Here is a 21,369-nt window from a genome sequence, read left to right as displayed (position 1 = left end):
AGGCTAACATTATCCTGATACTAACACTAACAGAAACTATAAGCCCAAATCCCTAATATGAATAATAGTGAAAGGGAATATAAAGGAAGGGAGAAGAAATGTTGGGAAATATCAGGAAGGGAGACAGAACATAAAGACTCCTAACTCGGGGAAACGAACTAGGGGTGGTGGAGGGGGAGGAGGGCGGGTGTTGGAGGGGAATGGGTGACGGGCACTGAGGTGGACACTTGACGGGATGAGCACTGGGTGTTTTTCTGTATGTTGGTAAATTGAACACCAATAAAAATTAATTAAAAAAAAAAATCCCTAATGAATATAGATATGAAAATTCTCAATAGAATACTAGCAACCCAAATTCGGGAGCACATTAAAAGGGTCATTTGCATGGCACCTGACCAGCTCAATCAATAAAATATGCGACTCAATTGTGGGATCATGAGTTCAAGTCCTACATTGGGCATACAGCTTATTTAAAAAAAAAAAAGAAAGAAAGAAAAGAAAAGAAAAAGGAAAAAAAAAGATTATTTGTCATGATCAAGTGGTATTTATTTCAGGGATGCAAGGATGGTTAACTTATGCAAATCAATCAAAGTAATATATCACATAAACAGAATGAAAGAATCATATGATCATCTCAATAGATGCAGAAAAAGCATCTGACAAATCCATCCATTCATCCATTCATGATAAAAATTCTTTAACTGTCATAGGATGAACATATCTCAATAATAAAGGCCACATGTGGCAAGCCCAAAACTAACATATTGAAAAACATATTCAATGGTTGAAAGATTTTCCTCTAAGATCAGGAACAAGATAAGAAAGAGTGCCCCAACCTCACAACTCCTATTCAATACAGTACTAGAAGTCTAGCCAGAGCAATCAGGTAAGATAAAGAAACAGTATCAGAATTGGAAAGGAAGAACTAAAATGGTCTCTATTTACAGATGACATGATTTTATATATACAAATCCTAAGGACTCAAACAAAGAACTGTTAGATCTAACCAATGAACAGTAAGGTTGCAGGATATAAAATTAAAAACAGAATTTGAAGACATTTCTGTCAGGAATAGAAACTAGTCGTGCTAATAAGCATACCAAAGTGTAATGGACAAAAACTCAGACTCAAGCCAAGCAACATGAGAAGGCATATAAGGATAAGCTATGTTAATTTCCTCATATATAAATGTAAAGAATATTAATGCCTAATTTGGTCATTGTAAGGATCACTATAAAACCCTTAAAACAGGTGCTATATATGTAGTTACAATTCTAGAAGAGGGAAAAAAATACATTTCTGGCAGATTCAATATGTGCTCACTTAGGCATGGTTTTTTTGGAGGTACAGGTGACCCTTCAACAACACAGTTTTGAATTTCACAGTCCCACTTATACATGAACTTTTTTGAAAAATACACTATAGTATTGTAAATGTATTTTCTCTTCCTTATGATTTTCCTAACATTTTCTTTCCTCTAGCTTACTTTATGATAAGAATACATATAACATAGAAAAAAATGTGTCAGTCAACTATTGATGTTATTTGTAAGGCTTCCAGTCAACAGTAGAATATTAGTATTAAAGTTTTTAAGGAATCAAAAGTTACATGCATATTTTTGACTCTACAGGAGATCAATGCCCCTAGTTCTCACATTGTTCCAAGGGTCAACTGGACAAAGTAAATTGAGCAACTGCTCCACCAAGAATGGGACAAACAAAATGGAAGGAAAATCTGAGTCTAGGAGATTTAGATAAAGGACTTCAACGGACTTTTTAAACTTATAGGTTGCTAATTGTTGGAATATGTGATGCAAGACAACTACCCTTCATACACATATTTAAAATAGAGTAGATTTCCATCTAATCAGAATGGTTTAGGTATGATCCTGCCAAAAAAGCAAAATTTGGATTCTAGAGATATTTTGTGGTTGTTTCAAGTATTAAAACCCATTAAAAAGAAGAAGAAGAAAATGTTTTAAGAAACTCAAATGCAGGGGGGAGGGGCAAGATGGCGGCAGAGCAGGGTCTCCAAGTCACCTGTCCCCAACAAATTACCTAGAAAACCATCCAATCATCCTGAAAATCTACGAATTCGGCCTGAGATTTAAAGAGAGACCAGCTGGAACGCTACAGGGAGAAGAGTTCGCGCTTCCACCAAGGTGGGAAGAGGGGGAAAAAGAAATAAAGAAACAAAAGGCCTCCGAGGGGGAGGGGCCCCGCGAGGAGCCGGGCTGAGGCCGGGGCGAGTGTCCCCAGGACAGGAGAGCCCCGTCCCGGAGGAGCAGGAGCTGCACCAACCTTCCCGGGAGGAAAGGGGCTCCCCGGGAATTGGAGCAGGATCCCCAGAAAGGCGGGGACGCCCTCGGGCTCCCTGGACACTAACAGGCACCTGCGCCCCGGGAGAGTGCACCGAGCTCCCTAAGGGCTGCAGCGCAGGCGGGACCCGGAGCAGCTCGGAGAGGCTCGGGCGGCGGCTCCGCGGAGGGGGCTGCGGGGCGGGAGCGCGGATCCAACAGCGCAGGCCCCGGGGCACAGGGCGCCGGGACACAGCCCAGGATCCGGCCGTCCCCCCGGGACAGGCAGAGGCCGGGAGGCCCAGGACAGCAAGGACGCTCCTGCCCCGAGCTGAGCAGATCAGCGGCCCTGCCCGGGAGCCCCCAGGCCCTGCAGACGGAGAGCCCCGGAGCTACTGCGGGGGCTGACTCCAGGGTCCCAGAGCTGCCCCCGCCACTGGGGTTGTTCCTCCCGGGGCCTCATGGGGTGAACACCCCCCACTGAGGCCTGCACCAGGCAGGGGCAGAGCAGCTCCCCCAAGTGCTAACACCTGAGAATCAGCACAGCAGGCCCCTCCCCCAGAAGACCAGCGAGACGGACCAGTTCCAAGGGAGGTCAAGGGACTTAAAGTACACAGAATCGGAAGATACTTCCCCCGTGGTTTTTTTATGTTTGTTTGTTTGTTTGTTTTTGTTTTTGCTTTTTGTTTTTGTTTTTGTTTTGTTTTGTACTTTTTTTTCTTTCTTTCTTCTTGATTTCTGATTGCTTCCCCCACCCCACCCCCCTTTTTTTTCTTTTTTCGCTCTTTTTCTTCTCTTTCCCCCCCTTTTTTTCTTCTTTCTCTTTTTTCTTTTTCTCTTTTCTTTCCTTCTCTCTCTTTTTCTCCTTTTCCCAATACAACTTGTTTTTGGCCACTCTGCACTAAGCAAAATGACTAGAAGGAAAACCTCACCTCAAAAAAAAAGAAACAGAAACAGCCCTCTCTCCCACAGAGTTACAAAATATGGATTACAATTCAATGTCAGAAAGCCAATTCAGAAGCACTATCTTACAGCTACTGGTGGCTCTAGAAAAAACCATAAAGGACTCAAGAGACTTCATGACTGCAGAATTTAGATCCAATCAGGCAGAAATTAAAAATCAATTAAATGAGATGCAATCCAAGCTAGAAGTCCTAACGACGAGGGTTAACGAGGTGGAAGAACGAGTGAGTGACATAGAAGACAAGTTGATGGCAAAGAGGGAAACGGAGGAAAAAAGAGACAAGCAATTAAAAGATCATGAGGATAGATTAAGGGAAATAAATGACAGCCTGAGGAAGAAAAACCTACGTTTAATTGGGGTTCCTGAGGGCGCCGAAAGGGACAGAGGGCCAGAATATGTATTTGAACAAATCCTAGCTGAAAACTTTCCTAATCTGGGAAGGGAAACAGGCATTCAGATGCAGGAAATAGAGAGATCCCCCCCTAAAATCAACAAAAACCATTCAACACCTCGACATTTAATAGTGAAGCTTGCAAATTCCAAAGATAAGGAGAAGATCCTTAAAGCAGCAAGAGAAAAAAAGTCCCTGACTTTTATGGGGAGGAATATTAGGGTAACAGACCTCTCCACAGAGACCTGGCAGGCCAGAAAGGGCTGGCAGGATATATTCAGGGTCCTAAATGAAAAGAACATGCAACCAAGAATACTTTATCCAGCAAGGCTTTCATTCAAAATGGAAGGAGAGATAAAGAGCTTCCAAGACAGGCAGGAACTGAAAGAATATGTAACCTCCAAACCAGCTCTGCAAGAAATTTTAAGGGGGACTCTTAAAATTCCCCTTTAAGAAGAAGTTCAGTGGAACAATCCACAAAAACAAGGACTGAATAGATATGATGACACTAAACTCATATCTATCAATAGTAACTCTGAACGTGAATGGGCTTAATGACCCCATCAAAAGGCGCAGGGTTTCAGACTGGATAAAAAAGCAGGACCCATCTATTTGCTGTCTACAAGAGACTCATTTTAGACAGAAGGACACCTACAACCTGAAAATAAAAGTTTGGAGAACCATTTACCATTCAAATGGTCCTCAAAAGAAAGCAGGGGTTGCCATTCTTATATCAGATAAATTAAAATTTACCCCGAAGACTATAGTGAGAGATGAAGAGGGACACTATCTCATACTCAAAGGATCTATCCAACAAGAGGACTTAACAATCCTCAATATATATGCCCCGAATGTGGGAGCTGCCAAATATTTAAACCAATTAATAACCAAACTGAAGAAATACTTTGATAATAATACACTTATACTTGGTGACTTCAATCTAGCTCTCTCTATACTAGATAGGTCTTCTAAGCACAACATATCCAAAGAAACGAGAGCTTTAAATGATACACTGGACCAGATGGATTTCACAGATATCTACAGAACTTTACATCCAAACTCAACTGAATACACATTCTTCTCAAGTGCACATGGAACTTTCTCCAGAATAGACCACATACTGGGTCACAAATCGGGTCTGAACCGATACCAAAAGATCGGGGATACTCCCCTGTATATTCTCAGACCATAATGCCTTGAAATTAGAACTTAATCACAACAAGAAGTTTGGAAGGACCACAAACACGTGGAGGTTAAGGACCATCCTGCTAAAAGATGAAAAGGTCAACCAGGAAATTAAGGAAGAATTAAAAAGATTCATGGAAACTAATGAGAATGAAGATACAACCATTCAAAATCTTTGGGATGCAGCAAAAGCAGTCCTGAGGGGGAAATACATCGCAATACAAGCATCCATTCAAAAACTGGAAAGATCTCAAATTCAAAAGCTCACCTTACACATAAAGGAACTAGAGAAAAAGCAACAAATAGACCCCACCCCCAGCAGAAGAAGACAGTTAATTAAAATTCGAGCAGAACTCAATGATATCGAGACCAAAAGAACTGTGGAACAGATCAACAGGACCAGGAGTTGGTTCTTTGAAAGAATTAATAAGATAGATAAACCATTAGCCAACCTTATTAAAAAGAAGGGAGAGAAGACTCAAATTAATAAAATCATGAATGAGAAAGGAGAGATCACTACCAACACCAAGGAAATACAAACGATTTTAAAAACATATTATGAACAGCTCTACGCCAATAAATTAGGCAATCTAGAAGAAATGGACGCATTCCTGGAAAGCCACAAACTACCAAAACTGGAGCAGGAAGAAATAGAAAACCTAAACAGGCCAATAACCTGGGAGGAAATTGTAGCAGTCATCAAAAACCTCCCAAGACACAAGAGTCCAGGGCCAGATGGCTTCCCAGGGGAATTCTATCAAACGTTTAAAGAAGAAATCATACCTATTCTACTAAAGCTGTTTGGAAAGATAGAAAGAGATGGAGTACTTCCAAATTCGTTCTATGAGGCCAGCATCACCTTAATTCCGAAACCAGACAAAGACCCCACCAAAAAGGAGAATTACAGACCAATATCCCTGATGAACATGGATGCAAAAATTCTCAACAAGATACTAGCTAATAGGATCCAACAACACATTAAGAAAATTATTCACCATGACCATGTAGGATTTATCCCTGGGACACAAGGCTGGTTCAACACTCATAAAACCATCAATGTGATTCATCATATCAGCAAGAGAAAAACCAAGAACCATATGATACTCTCATTAGATGCAGAGAAAGCATTTGACAAAATACAGCATCCATTCCTGATCAAAACCCTTCAGAGTGTTGGGATAGAGGGAACTTTCCTCGACATCTTAAAAGCCATTTACGAAAAGCCCACAGCAAATATCATTCTCAATGGGGAAGCACTGGGAGCCTTTCCCCTAAGATCAGGAACAAGACAGGGATGTCCACTCTCACCACTGCTGTTCAACATAGTTCTGGAAATCCTCGCCTCAGCAATCAGACAACAAAAAGACATTAAAGGCATTCAAATTGGCAAAGAAGAAGTCAAACTCTCCCTCTTCGCCGATGACATGATACTCTACATAGAAAACCCAAAAGCCTCCACCCCAAGATTGCTAGAACTCATACAGCAATTTGGTAGCGTGGCAGGATACAAAATCAATGCCCAGAAATCAATGGCATTTCTATACACTAACAATGAGACTGAAGAAAGAGAAATTAAGGAGTCAATCCCATTTACAATTGCACCCAAAAGCATAAGATACCTAGGAATAAACCTAACCAAAGAGGTAAAAGATCTATACCCTAAAAACTATAGAACACTTCTGAAAGAAATTGAGGAAGACACAAAGAGATGGAAAAATATTCCATGCTCATGGATTGGCAGAATTAATATTGTAAAAATGTCAATGTTACCCAGGGCAATTTACACGTTTAATGCAATCCCTATCAAAATACCATGGACTTTCTTCAGAGAGTTAGAACAAATTATTTTAAGATTTGTGTGGAATCAGAAAAGACCCCGAATAGCCAGGGGAATTTTAAAAAAGAAAACCATATCTGGGGGCATCACCATGCCAGATTTCAGGTTGTACTACAAAGCTGTGGTCATCAAGACAGTGTGGTACTGGCACAAAAACAGACACATAGATCAATGGAACAGAATAGAGAACCCAGAAGTGGACCCTGAAATGTATGGCCATCTAATATTCAATAAAGGAGGAAAGACTATCCATTGGAAGAAAGACAGTCTCTTCAATAAATGGTGCTGGGAAAATTGGACATCCACATGCAGAAGAATGAAACTGGACCACTCTCTTTCACCATACACAAAGATAAACTCAAAATGGATGAGAGATCTAAATGTGAGACAAGAGTCCATCAAAATCATAGAAGAGAACACAGGCAACACCCTCTTTGAACTCGGCCACAGTAACTTCTTGCAAGATACATCCACAAAGGCAAAAGAAACAAAAGCAAAAATGAACTATTGGGACTTCATCAAGATAAGAAGCTTTTGCACAGCAAAGGATACAGTCAACAAAACTCAAAGGCAACCTACAGAATGGGAGAAGATATTTGCAAATGACATATCAGATAAAGGGCTAGTTTCCAAAATCTATAAAGAACTTATTAAACTCAACACCAAAGAAACAAACAATCCAATCATGAAATGGGCAAAAGACATGAAGAGAAATCTCACAGAGGAAGACATGGACATGGCCAACATGCACATGAGAAAATGCTCTGCATCACTTGCCATCAGGGAAATACAAATCAAAACCACAATGAGATACCACCTCACACCAGTGAGAATGGGGAAAATTAACAAGGCAGGAAACAACAAATGTTGGAGAGGATGCGGAGAAAAGGGAACCCTCTTACACTGTTGGTGGGAATGTGAAATGGTGCAGCCACTCTGGAAAACTGTGTGGAGGTTCTTCAAAGAGTTAAAAATAGACCTGCCCTACGACCCAGCAATTGCACTGTTGGGGATTTACCCCAAAGATTCAGATGCAATGAAACGTCGGGACACCTGCACCCCGATGTTTCTATCAGCAATGGCCATAATAGCCAAACTGTGGAAGGAGCCTCGGTGTCCATCGAAAGATGAATGGATAAAGAAGATGTGGTTTATGTATACAATGGATATTACTCAGCAATTAGAAAGGACAAATACCCACCATTTGCTTCAACATGGATGGAACTGGAGGGTATTATGCTGAGTGAAATAAGTCAATCGGAAAAGGACAAACAGTGTATGTTCTCATTCATTTGGGGAATATGAATAATAGTGAAAGGGAAGGGAAAGAAAAGGAAGGAAGGGAAAAGAAATGTTGGGAAATATCAGGAAGGGAGACAGAACATAAAGACTCCTAACTCTGGGAAACGAACTAGGGGTGGTGGAAGGGGAGGAGGGCGGGTGTTGGAGGGGAATGGGTGACGGGCACTGAGGGGGACACTTGACGGGATGAGCACTGGGTGTTTTTCTGTATGTTGGTAAATTGAACACCAATAAAAATTAATTTAAAAAATTAAAAAAAAAAAAGAAACTCAAATGCAAATTTTCTTTCCTGAAAAAGACTCTGTAGCAGTCTTAGTACTGGTTTTTTGTCTTGGTCTTTTTGGTTTTTGGTTTTTGTAGCACCACTGTCAAGCCAGTCTTGAAGTTTCTCTCCATTTATGAGTTACTGGGCACTGCCCTCAGCTAGGCTGAATCAGAGCTTCATAAGCCCCAGTCTGACATCTGCTAATCATCTCTAGGGGAACCCAAAAAGAGGCCATGTCAGGAGTAGTACTTAATCTCCTTCCCTTTTATATGCACAAGTCACTCTCTCATCAAGAGGTAAAAGTCATTCTTCAATGACTTTGGTTTTGGCTGGCCTATGACTATTTTGGCATTGAATATGGAAGAAGGGATGTTTTGGGATTTCTGAGATGTTAAGAATATTTTGTAGCTTCTGTTCTTGCATTCTGGGAGTTTGGAGCCATTATATAAGAAGTACAGTCTACTTGGTGGAGAGAGGAAATTACTGGAGAAGCCTTGAAACTACAGGAAGAAGAGAGGCCCAGCAGCTATCTCTACATCCGAGTCAAGTCTCCAAAAAATCCCAGCCAAGTAGACCTCTGACTACAGTTATAAATAAAGAAAATGTCCAGCTGGGTCAAACAACCACAAAAGGGAGGAAAAATGGTTATTGTTGAGTTTCTAATATTTTTAATTTTGAAACAAGTTTAGATTTACAGTGTTTCAAAATTCATACAGAGAGTTCATGTATCCTTCATACCCATCTTCCCCTAATGTTAACTTATATAACCATAGTACAATTATCAAATCAAGGAATTTAACACTGGTACAATTTTACTGACTAGACCTTATTAAAATTTTAACAGTTTTTTCCTCCTAATATCCTTTTTCTATTCTAGCATTCAATATAGGATCCCACACTACATCTATTGTTTCTCTTCAGTTTCCTCCAAACTATGACTATTCCATAGTCTTCATCTTTCTGACCATGACATTTTTATGAAAACTAGTCTTTTATTTTATAGAATATCTTTTCATTTTGGCTTGATGTTTTTTTTTCAGGATTAGACTGACATTATAATATTTTTGGCAAAATCACCACAAAACTAATATTGCATCCTTCTCACTGTATCACAGCAGGGGTACATGACATTAGTATCCCATGTCTTTGCAGATTATGTTAACCTTCATCACTTGGTTAAGCTGATTATCCACTCGGTTTCTCCACAGTAACATTACTATTTTCTCCCCCATAATTGATAAAGATCTTGGGACTCTGAGACTGTAAACATCCTGTTTCTTCTCAAACATTCACTGACTGATTTTGTCCATTCTTTGGTGGATCTTGCCTACAAGTTATTACTGTGGTACTGGTCTAATCATGGTGTTATATTTCCTTCATTCCTTCGACATATATTAATTGGAATTCTTTGTAAGAAAAAGTGTTCTTTCTTCATTTCTTCAATTATCTATGTAGATTAGTATGGATATTTAGTTTAATCTATGAGTTATACTCTGATACTTATCACTATTTTGTTCCTCAAATTGTTCCAGCTTTGGGTATTAGGAACTTCTTCACATTGGCTCTTGTGTTCTTTTGACTATTCCTTACCCCCCACAAGTTCCAGGAATATATATACTTTCTCTACTCCAACTCTAGAATGTACCACTTCTCCAAAGATCTCTGGTTCCTTTCAATGGAGAATGGTATTTAAAAACCAAGATCTGTTGAGGTGCCTGAGTGGCTCAGTCAGTTAAGCGTCCAACTCTTGATTTCAGCTCAGGTCATGATTTCAGGATTGAGAGATCAAGCCCCACATCCAGCTCTACTAAGTGTAGAACCTATTTAAGATTCTCTCTCTCCCTCTTCCTCTGCCTCTCCCCACCCTGCTCATGCTCTCTCTAAAAAACAACAAATAAACAAGATAAAAAATAAAAACAAAAAAATAAATAAATAAAAACCAAGATTTGTTATTAGGTGTGCTCACTACTATGGAGGTGTCACTCTTCCAAGGCCTTGTCAAGTAAACATTGCTAAGAAGCTATATATGTATGTATATGTATACTGACCTATGCATATACATACATATATAGTTATTTCTATGTTTATCTTTATGTGTGTAGAGACAGATATGCACATCTTTGTCTCTACATATTTATCTAATTAAAAATTGACTGATAACTCTGATTTTCATTTATTACAAGATTCATTATAGCCCTCTTATTTCCTTATTTGCTACTTCCTTCTCTGATAGTAAGAAACCCGGCTTTTATTTATTATTTTATTTTATTTTATTTTATTTTATTTTATTTTATTTACTCATGAGAGACACAGAGAGAGAGAGGAAAAGACACAGGCAGAGGGAGAAGCAGGCTCCATGCAGGAAGCCTGATGTGGGACTCAATCCTGGGACTCCAGTATCATGTCCTGGGCTGAAAGCAGGTGCGAAACCACTGAGCCACCCAGGGATCCCTGGCTTTTATTATATACATTTATTCATTTGTTCAATTCTAAAACACTGAATTATTAACTCATGCCTCTGAAAGAAATACATAAAGTAGTTACTGAACTATTAACCCATATCTCTGAAAAAAAAAACATACCTTTTATAAACAAGATGCAATATTTGTATATTCTAGTCAAAATACTGTTTTCCAAAGTTAATTAGATAGATCAGTTATTTTGGTCCCCATTCTGTTCAGTATGGATATTTTATTCATCTGTCATAAGATTAGGTTCAATTGTTACCATGTATATTCATTTGTAACTTTGCCCACAACCTGTAACCTTGCCCACAATCCTGGTAGATTTCAATGATTTCTTTTATTTGATATGGAAAACATAACTCTGATTCTAAGAGTCAAAGTTACACAAAAACAAAAACAAAACAAAAAAGGTATACCCTTCTCATCCTTACAACTCTGCTCTCATTGTCCTGTTTATCCCACTTCTACTCACCACTTATAGATAACTAATTTTTCAAATTGTGATTTATCACTCTTGTATTTCTTTTGCACAAATTTCTTTATATCTCCTTCTTTCTTACATTAATGATTGCACCCTATATATTTTTTTTAGTTTTCTTATAACAGTATATACTATAAATAACTCCAAGTAAGTTCACTGATACCTTCATCACGACTTTTTACAGTTGCCTAATACTTTATGGAATTAATATACGATATGCCATAACTTATTAAACCACTCTTATGTATGGACATTCAGGTTACTTCTAATATTTTACAATTACAAATAATGCTGCAGTAAATAACCTTATAAATGTTCATTTTCATATTTTGGGAGGTATATCATTATCATTGGTTCTTACGAGTGGAACCACTGGGTTCAAAAGATAAATAAGATTCCTGGGTGGCTCAGTGGTTGAGTGTCTGCCTTTGGCTCTGGGCATGATCCTGGGATTCCATTAGTCTCCCCAAAGGGAGCCTGCTTCTCCCTTTGTCTATGTCTCTGCCTCTCTCTATCTCTCATGAATAAATAAGTAAAATCCTTAAAAAAAATCATAAATATTTGGTTTTGGTAGGTACTACCAAATTTCCTTCAGAGGATTTTATTGGTTTGAATTCCTCCTAGCAACATGTAAGAATGACTGTTTTCCTTCAGCCTCCCTAACAAAATATAAGTTTAAAAAATATTTTTATCACTGTAAAATGTGCGAAATCATATTGTAGTGCTGTTTTAAGTAATATTTCTCCAATTATGAATGAGTTTGAAGATTTTTTATATGTTTATCATATATTCATGTTTGCTTCTTATGAATCACCCATGTCTTTTTCCTATTTTTCTATGGAATGTTTGGGTTTTGTCCCACCATTTTTAGGAGTTCTCTGTATGAACCATATCTATGGATTCAAAGAATTGATACTGTTAAAATGTCCATATTACACAGAGCAATCTAAAGATTCTAGGCAATCCCTTATCAAAATATCAATAGTATTTTCAACAGAACTAGAACAAATAATCCTAAAATTTGGGGCAGCCCCGGTGGTGCAGCGGTTTGGTGCCGCCTGCAGCCTGGGGTGTGATCCTGGAGACCGAGGATCAAGTCCCACATCGGGCTCTCCGCGTGGAGCCTGCTTCTCCCTCTGTCTGTGTCTCTGCCCCTCTTTCTCTGTGTCTAGGAATAAATAAATAAAATCTTAAAAAAAAATAATCCTAAAATTTGTATGGATCCACAGAAGAGCCTGAATAGCCAACACAATCTTCAGAAATAAGAACGAGGCTGAAGATAACACAATCCCAGATTTCAAGATATACTACAAAGCTATAGTACTCAAAACCATATGGTACTGTACAAAAATGGAACACAGATCAATGGAACAGAATAGAGTCCAGAAATAAACCCACATTTATATGGTCAATTGTTATACAACAAAGAAGGCAAGAATATACAATGGGGGAAAGACTTGTTTCAATTAATGGGTATTGGGAAAACTGGACATTTACAGGCAAAATAATTGAACTAAACATCTTCTTACACCATACACAAAAAATAACAGAGTAAAGAACTAAATGTGAGACCTGACACCATACAACTCCTAAGGAAAACATCAGCAATAATGTCTTGGATATCAGCATTAGCAACATTTTCTAGATATGTCTCCTATAGCAAGGAAGACAAAAGCAAAAATAAACTATTAGAAGTACAATGAAATAAAAATCATTTGCACAGAGAAGAAAACAACAACAAACAAAAAGGCAACCTACGAGACAGGAGAAGATATCTGCAAATGACATATCTGTTAAAGGGTAGGTATCCAAAATATATAATGAGCTTATACAACTAAACACACACACACACACACACACACACACACAACACACACAAGTGTCAGTTAAAACATGGGCAGAGGACTTTTTCCAAAAAAGATATATACATGGCCAACAGATGCCTGAAAAGATGTTCAACATCACTAATCATCAGAGAAGACAAAAATCACAATGAGGTATCACCTCACACTAGTCAGAAGGCCTAGTATTAAAAAGGCAAGACATAACAAGTGTTAACAAGGATGTAGAGAAAAGGGAACCCTCAACTACTAGTGGAAATGTAAATTAGTACAACCACTGTGGAAAATGGGATGGAAACTCCTCAAAAAATTAAAAATAGAAATACCATATGATCTATGGTATGTTATCTATCATATGGTATGGTATACCATATGGATCTATGATCTCAGCAATTCTACTACTGAGCATTTACCCAAAGAAAATGAAAACACAAATTCAAAAAAATATCCACCCCTATGTTTACTGCAGAATTATTTATAATATACAAGATATGGAAACAACTTAAGTGTCTATCAATAGATGAATGGATTCAGAAGACATAGTATGTTTTACATATATAATATATAAAAAACATTATATATGATATATAATTATATATCTTATCATAATAGAATATTACTCAGCCATAAAAAGAATGGGATCATGCCATTGGTGACAAAATGAATGGACCTAGAAAGTATTATGCTAAGTGAAGTAAGTCAGACAGAAAAAGGCAAATACCATATGATTTCACAAATATATAGAAACTAAAAAACAGATGAACAAATAAACAAAAAACAGAAACAAATTCACAAATACAGAAAGAAACTAATGGTTGCCAGAAGGGAGAAGGGTAGGGGAATTGGCAAAATAGGGAAAGAAGATTAAGAGGTACAAACTTCCAGTTATAAAATAAATAAGTCCTGAAGGCGAAAAGTACAGCATAGGGAATATAGATCAGTAATACAATAATGTTGTATGGTAGCAGATGGTAACTATACTTACTATGGTGAGCTCTGTGCATTATAGAGAATTCTTGAATCACTGTTATACACATGAAACTAATATAACACTGTATGTCAAATATACTTGAATAATAAATAATTTAATGAGTTCTTTCTGGAGGCACCAGGGGGCTCATTGGTTAAGTGTCTGCCTTTGGCTCAGGTAATGATCTCAAGGTCCAGGGATCGAGTCCCGTGTCAGGCTCCCACTGAGCCTGCTTCTCACTCTCCCTCTGCCCACCCCAGCAGCTTGTGTTTTCTCTCAAATTAAAAAAATCTTTAAAAATAATAATAATAATAATATAAAGCAGACCTGGACAAACAAAAAATTTTAAAAATTTAAAAATAAAGAGTTCTTTGTGTATTAAGGGTATTACCTTTTGTCTGTGTAGACGCTATGAATATTTTCTTAGCAAGATACTTTGTCAGTTGTCTTTTCACTTTGTTTATGGTGTTCTTAGCCACACAGTATTTAAAAACATCTTATATAGTCAAATTTATCACTCTTTTCTATTATTGCCTGTATTTTGAGTCAGAGTTAAAGGTTAAATAAGAATGCACTTGTGTTTCCTTCTAGTGTCTGTATGGTTTAACTTTTACACTTAGATACAAAATCCATTATCTTTAGGTATAATGTAAGACATAGTGTAAAGTAACGTTTTCCAAATGGCCACTTAATTGTTGAAGAACCATTTATTTAAAAGTCTATCTTTATCTCAGTCATTTGAGATGCTATACTTATCATACACTAAATTCTCATATGTAATGGATTTATTTCTAGACTTTCTCTTCTATCACATTGCTCTATTCACATGTGAGTACTACAATGCTTTATTTATAGAGGCCATCAAGTATTCTAGCATATTTTAATGTCTGGTAGGGCTAGTCATCACTTGGTTTTTTTTCTTTTTCAGTGTTTTTCTGGCTACTGTTAAATATTTGTATGAACTTCAGCATCAACCTATATAGTTCCACTAAATGAATCATTGGTACTTTTGTTGGGGCTCCATTAACTCTGTATGTTAATAAAATGAAGACTGTCATTTTCATAATGTTGAGTGTTAGTAAAGAAGAGAGGAAGTCTATTTGTCCAATTCTATTCATGTTTCAGGAATGTTCGAATTTTTTTTCTAGTACAGCTTTTACACATATCTCATTAAATTTATTTTTAAGAATTTAATCTTCATTGCAATTTAAACTGTTATTTCCTTAGGCTACTAAGTTTGCAGTGGTTTCTCACACAACAACAGATAATCAAAACAGATGAAATTATCAAAAATCCACTATCGCCAGCAGAAAATTAAGTCAGAAGACCACATTATTTTGAGGATAAAGGGGATAAATGATGAATGGGAATTATGCCCTCAAAAATAAGATAATATCAAAGATCATAATATTTCTGCTTATATTCAAAGGCATTTTAAAAATAATGTTTAAATAACATAACACTTCTCAGGTTTAAAAGGGGAAACAATGATATAGAAACAACATAAAATGCCACTTTGGTTTTCTTAAGCCATTTGGGTAAAGGGGTAAATATCAGAGAAAAGAGACTCCAGATGACAGTCAGCTTATTTGATATTATAATAGTAAAATTATAATGAAGCATTAGGAAAATACTTTCATATCTATTCTAAAATTGCCAGGTATTAGGAACTCCAGAAATCACATTCCACTTTACATATCTGCAGAAGTTATCATGAAAAATTACCATCTTAACTACACAAAATCATTATCATGGAAAAGTAAGTAGTAAAAAAGTCGCACACAATTGGTTCAAACCCTTTTACCATCTGCTATATGTGTTTTACGCATTTTAATTATTTTTGGTGATTTGCAGAAGCTCTACTTTTTAAAAAATGCCTTCTGTCACTACAGGTGATCTCATAAGCCTGATTCTCTCAGATAAACATTTCTAATAAAACAGAGAGAAACCAGTTCAAGTTTGATTCACTCTGGATACCACCGTGTGGATGTTGGCCTTGGGAAATCCATGGCCAACTTAGCTTACAAATATAGTTCACAACGTTTAGTGATATTTACAAAAAAAGAAACATATCACCAGATCTTCTACTAATCCTAAACGGATAAATACATTTGTTCGGAGTTTAGGGTCAAAAGGAAATTCATCAAAAATAGGGACAACAGGATAAAACCTCATTTGCCTATAAGGAATTAAATTGGTAACTTCATCCTCCAGCTGCTCCAACACTAAAAGACACCTAACAAATTGTCTCAAAGGTAATGTAACTAAATTTACAAACACAATTCATAGGAGTTTTTTTAAACACTCAACAAGCATCTATTTTCCCTGATTTTTAGGCACAGTTTGAACAAGCTGTTATGAGTTTGGTTAGAAAAACCAAATTCAGGGTGCCTGGGTGGCTCAGTCAAGTGTCTGATTTCAGCTCAGGTCATGATCTCAGGGTCCTAGGATCAAGCCCTGCATCAGGCTCTATGCTAAGTAGGGAGTCTACTTGTCCCTCTGACCCTCCCCCTGCTTTTGTGCTCACATATTCATTCCTTCTCTCTCTCTCTGTCTTTCTCTCTCAAATAAAATCTTTAAAAAAAAATAAAAATAAAACTCAAAGAAAAATTTTTTGCTACAGACTAACCCACTTGGGTTTTATCAGAGCCTAGTCAGTTTGGAGGAAGGGAAAGGGAAATAGCCAACTCTAGCCTCCTTTAGCCTTCGTCATGGGGTAAGGGAAATGCCCAACTCCAGCCACTGCTAGCCTTCCTTCCTTGTCTCACATACAATGGGAAAAACAGAAGTTCTTATGAAGGTCACAGCCCAACATAAAAGGCTCATATAAAAAAGGAGATCTAATCATAGGACTATAGGCTTCCATTCCCCTGACACTTTTTAACACATCAATACCAGGCTCTTATATAACTGTGGATTATAGCTGGAAAAAACAAAACAAAACAAATAAGAGTAAGACCTAGACCCTATTTAAGAAGGAGTCTTTAAGGAAATCCAGAGACAACAGATATAAAAACAGTGACATCAGAGGAGGAAATTTTAGCCTCACATACCTATTGCTACAGTAAATGGTAACACAATCTAACTCCAAGCTACATAAAGGTAAAACATTAAAGGCATGTTTACCTCACTTCCTTTTACTTAATTCATCCCATCTCAGTTTCAAAATAATCACAAGACATGCTAGCAGAAAAAAAAAGCACAGGCTGAAGAGACAAACAAAGCATAAGAACCAGACTCAGATATGTTAGAGATTCTGGAATTATCAGACCTGGAATTTAAAATACTATAATACATTCAGAGCGCTAATGAAAGAAATGGGGACAACATGCAGGAACAGATAGATAATATAAACTGAGATATGCTAATTCTAGGAAAGAATTTCTAGAAAACACTGGAAATAAAAAACATTGTAAAAGAAATGAAAAATGCCTTTGATGGGTTCATCAACATATTGGACATGCCCAGTGAGAGAATCAGTGAGGTAGATGTTACTAGAAATTTCTCAAACCAAAATGAAAAGAAAAGAATTTTTTAAAAATAGAACAGACTAAGAACTGTAGGACAATTACAAAAGGGATAATTATGTGTAATGGGGAAACCAGGAGAACAAAAAAGAGAGAAAGGGAAAGAAGCAGGAAGAGGAAAAAAGGAAGGGAAGAAATAAAATATCTGAAATACTAATGAATACAAATTTTCCATAATTAATAACAAAACCAAACCACACATCTAGGAAACTCAGAGAACGCCACATAGGATATGAAAAAAATCTAAAAAAAACAGAAAGAAAGAAAGAAAGAAAGAAAGAAAGAAAGAAAGAAAGAAAGAAAGAAAGAAAAATCTACATTAATGTATATCATATTCAAACTGCAGAAAATCAAAGACAAAAAAGGAAAGGAGGGAGGAAATGGGAATATGTACACTATCCATGGATATCCAAGATAGTGTTATTTGAAAATGGGTTAGATTGGGAGTAAATGTGTATTTCAAACCCCAGGGCACCACTAAACATTTTTTAAAAAAATAAACATGATTGATACGCTAAAAGAGGAGAAAAATGAAACCATATAAATATGTCTAATACACAGAGAAGGCAGGAAAACAATGAAAGACAGAAAAGGAAACAAATCAAGGGCAACAAATGGGAAACAGTTACAAAAATGTAGATGCTAAAAGAATTTTATCAATAATCACTGTAATACTGTGATCTAAATATACCAATTAAAAGACAGACTGTCAAGGTGGCTAAAAAGTCAAGACTAACTATATGTTGTCTGTAATAAACCACTGTAAATATAGAAACAGATTAAAAGTACAGAGATGGAGAAAGATATACTATGCTGACAATAATTAAAAGAAAACTTAGGAGTTACATTAACTTCACAAAACAGACTACAGAGCAAGGAAAATTATTAGGGATAACAAGGGGTATTACATCATAACAAAGGGGTCATTCTCCAAAAAGACAGAACAATCCTCAACGTATATGCATCTAACAACATAGCATCAAAATACATGAGGCAAAAATGACAGAACTGCAAGAACCGATGAATTAACTATTATAGCTGGAGACCTCCACATCCCTGTATCAGCAAATAACAGATCTAGCAGACAAAAAATCAGTAAGAATATAGTTGAATTGAACAGTACCATCAGTTTACTGGATCTAATTGACATTTACAGAATATTCCAACCAACAACAAAATACACATTCTTCCCAAGTGCACATAAAACATTCACTAAGATGGACCATATTCTGTGCCATAAAATAAACCTTAAAATTTGTAAAATAGAAATCATACAAAATATGTTTTCAGACTACAATGAAGCTACAAATCAATTACAGAGCTAGAAAAATCCCAAAATAAATACAGATTAAACAACATACTTCTAAATAACTACATGAGTCAAATAAGTCTCAGCAGAAAAATAAAAATATGAACTAAATAATAAAATTGCAACTATCAAAATTTCCAGGATGCAGCAAAACAGTTCTTAGAAGGAAATTTATATCATTGGACATATACATTTTTAAAAAAGAACCTAAAACCAATTATCTAATCTTACACATTGGTACACAAAAAGAAAAAAAAATCTAAAATAAGCAGAAGAGATAACAACTAGAGTAAAAATAAGTAAAATTGAAAATAGGAAATCAGTACACACACACACACACACACACACACAAATCAATAAAACCTAACCTGGTACTGTGAAAAGATCAACAAAATTTATAATCTCCTATGCAGCTAACCAAGAAAAACAAAAAAGAAGACATAAATTACTAATATCAGAAATGAAAGAAGGGAGATCCCTACTGATCCCACAGATAAAAGATTAATGAGAGAGTATTATGAACAATTTTATGTCCACATACCTGATAACAGGGGGAAATGGACTAATTCCTTGAAAGACACAATCTACAAAAACTTATACAAAAATAAATAGACAGGGACACCTGGGTAGCTCAGTGGTTGAGCATCTGCCTTTGGCTCAGGCGTGATCCAGGAGTCATGGGATCACATCCCACATCGGGCTCCCCACAGGAAGCCTGCTTCTCCCTCTGCTTACTTCTCTGCATTTCTCTCTGTGTCTCTCAAGAGTAAATAAATAAAATATTACAAAAAGAAGAAATAGGCAATCTGAATAAGTCTATGTCTATAAAGAAATTTATTTAATTATTAATCACCCTCAAAAACTGAAAGCACTAGTTGCAGATGGGTTTATTGGTGTATTCTACCAAATATTTAAGAGTAAAACAATACCAATTCTCCCCAATTTTTTTTCCAGGACATATAGTCAAACGGAATACTACCTAACTCATTTTATAACGTTAGCATTACCCTAATACCAAAACCAGAAAAGATATTACAAGAAAGGAAAACAACAAATACCTCTTATGAACATAGATGTGAAAATCCTCAACAAAACATTAGCAATTTGAATCCAACAATGTATAAAAAAATTGTACACTCCAACCAAAGATGGATTTATTCCAAGTATGCAAGGCTGGTTCAACATTTAAAACCCAATGAGGGGATCCCTAGGTGGCTCAGCGGTTTGGTGCCTGCCTTTGGCCCAGGCGCAATCCTGGAGTCCCGGGATCGAGTCCCGCGTCGGGCTCCCCGCAAGGAGCCTGCTTCTCCCTCTGGCTGTGTCTCTGCCTCTCTCTCTCTCTATCATAAATCAATCAATCAATCAATCAATCCCAATGAACCTACTCAGTCACATTAGCATGGTAAAGAAATCACATGGTCATATTTCTAAAGGCATGAAAAGCATTTGACAAAATCTAAAACCCATTCAAAATAAAAATGAAAAAAATTCTCAATAAGGTAACTTATTAACTTCCTGAAGGTAACTTCCTGAACTCAATAAAGAACATCTACCAAAGAAAACTACAGATAGCATCATACTAAATGATGAGGAACTAGATTTTTAAAAAAGATTTATTTATGTATTTGAGAGACAGAGCATGAATGGGGGGGAGGGCCAGAGGGAGAAGGAAAGAGAGAAACCTCAAGGTGAATCCCTGCTGAGTGCGGAGCCTGATTGTGGCTCTCTCCCAGAACCTTGAGATAAAATGTGAGCCAAAACCAGGGGTTGGCTGCTTAACCAACTGAGCCACCAAAGCACCCCACTAGATGCTTTCTTAAGATGAGGAACATGAAAATGGTGTCACATCTCACTATTCCTATCAACATCAAACTGGAAGTCCCGACTAATATAGTAAGAACATTAAAATAAGTAGTATACAATTAGGAACAAAAAAAATATTTTTTTTTCATAGATGACCTAATTGTCTATGTAGAAAATCCCAAAGAATCAATAACAAAAAAAATTGCTAGAACTAATAATCAGTTGTATTAAGGTTATAAGAGACAAGATTAATATATAAAAATTACTTTCTGATATACGAGCAATGAACAAGTGGAATTTGCAACTAAAATATAACACCATTTACATTAGCACATTGGTACAAAAAAATTGAAAACTTAGGTGTAAATCTAACAAAACAGGTACAAGACGTATGTGAGTAAAATTACAAATTTCAGATGAAAGAAATAAAAAAGTAAGTAAATAAATATTCCATGTTCAGGCAGCCTTAGTGGCTCAGTGGTTTGGGGTCACCTTCAGCCCACAGCGTGATCCTGAAGACCGAGGATCAATTCCCAAGTCGGGCTTCCTGCATGGAGCCTGCTTCTCCCTATGCCTGTGTCTGTGCCCCTCTCTCTCTGTGTCTCTCATGAATAAATAAATAAAATCTTAAAAAAAAAAAACCAAAACACTGACATCACCAAATTGTGGAATAATAGGAGCTCTCATTCACTGCTGGTAGAAATGCAAAACGGTAGAGCCACTTTCTAAGACT

The 21,369-nt window shown here is 36.8% G+C and overlaps 1 protein-coding gene across 8 annotated transcripts in view; it reads right to left on the bottom strand.

The window, feature by feature from the left end:
- MACROD2 (mono-ADP ribosylhydrolase 2) overlaps positions 1-21,369 on the bottom strand; it is a 1,918,082-nt gene that overhangs the window by 1,744,126 nt on the left and 152,587 nt on the right. The gene's annotated exons all lie outside the window — the stretch shown is intronic.

The sequence above is a fragment of the Vulpes vulpes genome, chromosome 14 (genome assembly GCF_048418805.1).
Source record: "Vulpes vulpes isolate BD-2025 chromosome 14, VulVul3, whole genome shotgun sequence".
Taxonomy (NCBI): Eukaryota; Metazoa; Chordata; class Mammalia; order Carnivora; family Canidae; genus Vulpes; species Vulpes vulpes.
This window is presented reverse-complemented; position numbering and strand designations above follow the sequence as displayed.